Consider the following 6,043-nt stretch of genomic DNA (forward strand, 5'->3'; position numbering starts at 1 on the left):
CACTAACTTCTTGGTGATGGTACGTTGAGCATGTATTAGTGTTTTGTGTTCACCCTTGGTATACCAAAGATATTTTAAATACTAGATTTAAAGTATAATCTAGATTGTCTGTACTGTTACATGACCTTTTGTTTTATATTCTGAAATGATCTGAGCTTATTTTTCTAAACACTATACTCAATGAACTTTATATTTATACATTTTTGTGCTGGCTTTTGTTTTATTAAATTGTATGGTATGAATGCTATTGATGAATGAACTCAGTAGAGTTTGGCCAGAATGTTGGTTGTTTGGCTGGTTGGTTTGTGCACAGCAAGCAATTATTTTTGTTATCATAACCTGCCATAAAACAAATGGCTCTCTCCTTTCCTCATGTGGCATATGATTGCATTGACAACTGAAGTTCTCCAACATTTTGCTAACCTTACATCGGTTAACAAGCTAATTAGTTATGCAGGCATTATCTCAATAGCTAACTTATTCTGTCTTCTCAAATTCGGCCAATGCAGTGAGGATCATTTAAGTAATAATGTGGAGCAGGGAATTGGGCTGTTTTGCTTCTTGGCCCATGTGCCAAATTTGCTGTTTTGTCCTCATCACTGCTGTAATTGAAGTAAAGTAAAACAATGCAGAGCAATATTGTGCCCAAGAACTGTGCCAGGTAGTCACTGAACTATTGGTACTGAAGAGGGGCTTATTAAACCTGAAATGCTAAGCACATTGTAAGATTCTGTTCTATACAACTAACTGCATAAGTCATCACATCTCATAATTTTTATTATATCTCTTCTGATGCAGACCAAACTAATTGTCTTAGGCTCTGAGTTACCTAATTATGGTTTGAAGTGTTCCTGTTGACCATTTGCTCGGATGGGTTGGGAGAAAGTTCTATTGTTACTGAACATATTAAATTTGAGCTCTTCATGCTTGTACTGACATTAGTAGCCCAAAATAATTAATAACATGGGGTGAGATTTGAATATATCTTTTGATAAAGGCAATTTATAGAAAGCTTTGTTTAAAAATTAGCATCATAATGTCTAATTAATTGTGATTTTGAATGTAATTTATAACTTTTAATTATGGTAGTTTCTAGTTTTTTAAAACAACACTCCTGTACTGTCGTTCCTTAACTGAGATTAACATGGCTTTTAGCTGCAGAAGAACAAATCATTTAATATTGCCTCCATGCTGATACAAACGGTAATTCAGGTTGTGGTGTTTTTCATACTAAATCATGCAGCAACATTATATGCTTTGCAGCACACACATTTCTTGACTGTCCAAGTTCATACCAGGATAGAAACACCTTTCTCTCATGATCTTCAAGTTAACTTTATTGAATTTAGAGCAATCTGCTTTCTGCTGCTTCAAGGAAATGTCAGAACTCTGTTCCTTGTAAGTTCTGATAGGTGTTGCTGAGTGAAAAGCTTTCCGCTATTGCTTGCAAATTGGATTTGTGCCTGAAATGTCGATATTAGTCTGTGATATTGACACAAATAAAACAATATTCAGTAGAGTCTTGTCATGAGGCCCTAAGCTCATTTTGCAATTTAGTTTTAACACTTTCAAAAAAAATGACCACTATCTCTCTCAAGAAAATTCAAAATCTAATTATCTGTAAAGATCTGCAGAGAGGAGAAAGCAGGTTTTTTACCATGTTTACCTTGTGACAAGTGGTTTAAACCTTCCTGTTTGGCTCCGGACACTCAACATTAGCAAATTTTGGCAAAATAATGTGAGTAGATCCATTTCAGAATACTGCTGTATGCTTTATTATACTGAAGAAATGTTTGTAATGCGTTATTTGAGAGAGAATTTCTAGTGAGGCAATGTGCCTGCAGTTAAGATACTAGAGCAGTGGAACAAAAATAAGTATTAAAATTTTACATGGAGAACATTTTAAACCAGGATAGTTATATTAACATTACTCCTTCCGGTGACTTGCTTATTGCTTTATTTTCCAGTTTCCTCCAATCCAGTGTCTCAGGATAAATTATTTTTGACCACATGTATAAACTGGAAAGTTTAGAAATACGATTGAACTGTTTCAAATTTTGTAGAAACAAAATTAGTGGCATTACAATGGAGATGTTTTAACAGTGAAGAAAATTGAAGATTATTGACATCATGCTATAAGAAATTGCTGTGACATTTCATGTAATCTTATTGAATAGGCAAGTGACATAGCTTAATAAAATTGTTCCATTGCAAATGTTTTGAAACTGACTCGTATGGAGAATGTTCAAAGCCACGGGATGTAAATTTGATTATGCAAATAGGTAATCAAGATCAAATGCTGCCTTCAGGTTAAAGGACAACATTTTGGATCAAGGAAGGGGAATGGGGAAGAACTTTGTATATGCAGTGTGGGTTTCTGCCTTTATCATCCTTTCGGGCAGGGTGTTTCATAGCCTATCACTCTCCAGGTGGGGGGAGAAAGTCTTCCTCAACTATCCTCCTCTTCCTACCAATATTGATCTGAGTTATTGATGTCTGCAAAAAGAAGTGTCTTTCCTATTCATTCAAACTGGGGTCTCTGTTTTATATTCTCAAATTAAATCTCTCCTCTGCCTCCTCTCCCAATGAAAACAACTCACCAATGTATCTAAACCTTCTGGTGGCTACAGTTCTTTATTCCGCAGAACAACTTTCTACATCTCCCCTACACTGTCTGTCCAGTGCAACACTGCCTTTGTGTAATGTAGTGACCATAGAGTTGTAGAGATGTACAGCATGGAAACAGACCCTACGGTCCAACCCGTCCATGCCGACCAGATATCCCAACCCAATCTAGTCCCACCTGCCAGCACCCGGCCCATATCCCTCCAAAGCCTTCATATTCATATACCCATCCAAATGCCTCTTAAATGTTGCAATTGTACCAGCCTCCACCACATCCTCTGGCAGCTCATTCCATACACGTACCACCCTCGGTGTGAAAACGTTGCCCCTTAGGTCTCTTTTATATCTTTCCCCTCTCACCCTAAACCTATGCCCTCTAGTTCTGGACTCCCTGACCCCAGGGAAAAGACTTTGTCTATTTATCCTACCCATGCCCCTCATAATTTTGTAAGCCTCCGACGCTCCAGGGAAAACAGCCCCAGCATGTTCAGCCTCTCCCTATAGCTCAAATCCTCCAACCCTGGCAACATCCTTGTAAATCTTTCCTGAACCCTTTCAAGTTTCACATCATCTTTCCGATAGAAAGGAGACTAGAATTACACACAATATTCCAACAGTGGCCTAACCAATGTCATGTACAGCCGCAACATGACCTCCCAACTCCTGTACTCAATACTCTGAACAATAAAGGAAAGCATACCAAACGCTGCCTTCACTCTCCTATCTACCTGTGACTCCACTTTCAAGGAGCTTTGAACCTGCACTCCAAGGTCTCTTTGTTCAGCAACACTCGCTAGGACCTTACCATTAAGTGTATAAGTCCTGCTAAGATTTGCTTTCCCAAAATGCACCACCTCACATTTATCTGAATTAAACTCCATCTGCCACTTCTCAGCCCATTGGCGCATCTGGTCCAGATCCTGTTGTAATCTGAGGTAACCCTCTTCACTGTCCACTACACCTCCAATTTTGGTGTCATCTGCAAACGTACTAACTGTACCTCTTATGCTCGCATCCAAATCATTTATGTAAATGACAAAAAGTTGAGGGCCCAGCACCAATCCTTGTGGCACTCCACTGGTCACAGGACTCCAGTCTGAAAAACAACCCTCCACCACCACCTCTTCTACCTTTGAGCCAGTTCTGTATCCAAATGGCGAGTTCTCCCTGTATTCCATGAGATCTAACCTTGCTAATCAGTCTCCCATGGGGAACCTTGTAGAACGCCTTACTGATGTACATATAGATCACGTCTACTGCTCTGCCCTCATCAATCTTCTTTGTTACATCATCAAAAAAACTCAATCAAGTTTGTGAGGCATGATTTCCCACGTACAAAGCCATGTTGATTATCCTGAATCAGTCCTTGCCTTTCCAAATACATGTACATCCTGTCCCTCAGGATTCCCTCCAACAACTTGCCCACCATCGAGGTCAGGCTCACTGGTCTATAGTTCCCTGGCTTGTCCTTACCACTCTACTTAAACAGTGGCACCATGTTAGCCAACCTCCAGTCTTCCGGCACCTCACCTGTGACTATCGAGGATACAAATATCTCAGCAAGAGGCCCAGCAATCACTTCTCGGGTACATCTGATCAGGTCCTGGGGATTTATCCACCTTTAACCGTTTCAAGACATCCAGCACTTCCTCCTCTGTAATCCGGACATTTTGCAAGATGTCACATCTATTTCCCTACAGTCTATATCTTCCATATCCTTTTCCACAGTAAATACTCATGCAAAATATTCAATTAGTATCTCCCCCCATTTTCTGTAGCTCCACACAAAGGCCGTCTTGCTGATCTTTGAGGGGTCCTATTCTCTCCCTAGTTACCCTTTTGTCCTTAATATATTTGTAAAAACCCTTTGGATTCTCCTTAGTACTATTTGCCAAAGCTATCTCCTGTCCTCCTGATTTCCCTCTTAAGTATATTTTCTTTATACTCTTCTAAGGATTCACTTGATCTATCCTGTCTGTCCCTGACATATGCTTCCTTCTTTTTCTTAACCAAACCCTCAATTTCTTGAGTCATCCAGCATTCCCTATAGCTACCAGCCTTCCCTTTCACCCTGACAGGAATATACTTTCTCTGGATTCTTGTTATCTCATTTCTGAAGGCTTCCCATTTTCCAGCCATCCTTTATCTGCGAATATCTGCCTCCACTCAGCTTTTGAAAGTTCTTGCCTAATACCATTAAATTGGCCTTTCTCCAATTTAGAACTTCAACTTTTAGATGTGGTCTATCCTTTTCCATCACAATTTTAAAACGAATAGAATTATGGTTGCTGGCCTCAAAGTGCTCCCCCACTGACACCTCAGTCACCTGCCCTGCCTTATTTCCCAAGAGTAGGTCAAGTTTTGCACCTTCTCTAGTAGGTACATCCACAAACTGAATCAGAAAATTGTCTTGTACACACTTAAGAAATTCCTCTCCATCTAAACCTTTAACACTATGGCAGTCCCAGTTGATATTTGGAAAGTTAAAATCCCCTACCATAACCACCCTATTATTCTTACAGATAGCTGAGATCTTCTTACAATTTTGTTTCTCAATTTCCCTCTGACTATTGGGGGGTCTATAATACAATCCCAATAAAGTGATCATCCCTTTCTTATTTCTCAGTTCCACCCAAATATCTTCCCTGGATGTATTTCCGGGAATATCCTACCTTAGCACAGCTGTAATGCTATCCCTTATCAAAAAAGCCACTCCCCCTCCTCTGTTGCCTCCCTTTCTGTCCTTCCTGTAGCATTTGTATCCTGGAACATTAAGCTGCCAGTCCTGCCCATCCCTGAGCCATGTTTCCGTAATTGCTATGATATCCCAGTCCCATGTTCCTACCCATGCCCTGAGTTCATCTGCCTTTCCTGTTAGGCCCCTTGCATTGAATAAATGCAGTTTAATTTATTAGTCCTACCTTGTCCCTGCCTGCCCTGACTGTTTGACTCACTTCTGTTCTCAGCTGTACCCATCTCAGATCAAAACAGTATGTAGTACTCTCGCCGTGGTCTAACTAGTGTTCCATGTGGTTCTAACATAACCTTCCTTCTCATCACATGTGTTCACTGTCATCAGCTGTGGTCTTCTAAATGTTTCTAATTGTAGTAAGAGTGAGTGTGACCTTAATAGAGTTCTGATGAAGCTAGTCTTTAATGTTGTCAAAGCTGTTGATTTTCTTTTCTGTTCCTCTCCCAATGCTCCAAGTTTAACATTCATAATTAATTACAGACCTAGATCTAACACTTTAGTGCACAGATTCTCAATTCAAGCTGATGTTTCATGCTTAACTTTGTAACAATAACTTTGGCTTGGCCAATTCATTTTCTAATTTCACTGCTACTTTTGACACTGTTTCTGTGCTTCCTAGATGATTGAATTGATTGACATGTTCTAACTTGCTTCCATTTACTCTGA

Source organism: Chiloscyllium punctatum, chromosome 4 (genome assembly GCF_047496795.1).
Source record: "Chiloscyllium punctatum isolate Juve2018m chromosome 4, sChiPun1.3, whole genome shotgun sequence".
Taxonomy (NCBI): domain Eukaryota; kingdom Metazoa; phylum Chordata; class Chondrichthyes; order Orectolobiformes; family Hemiscylliidae; genus Chiloscyllium; species Chiloscyllium punctatum.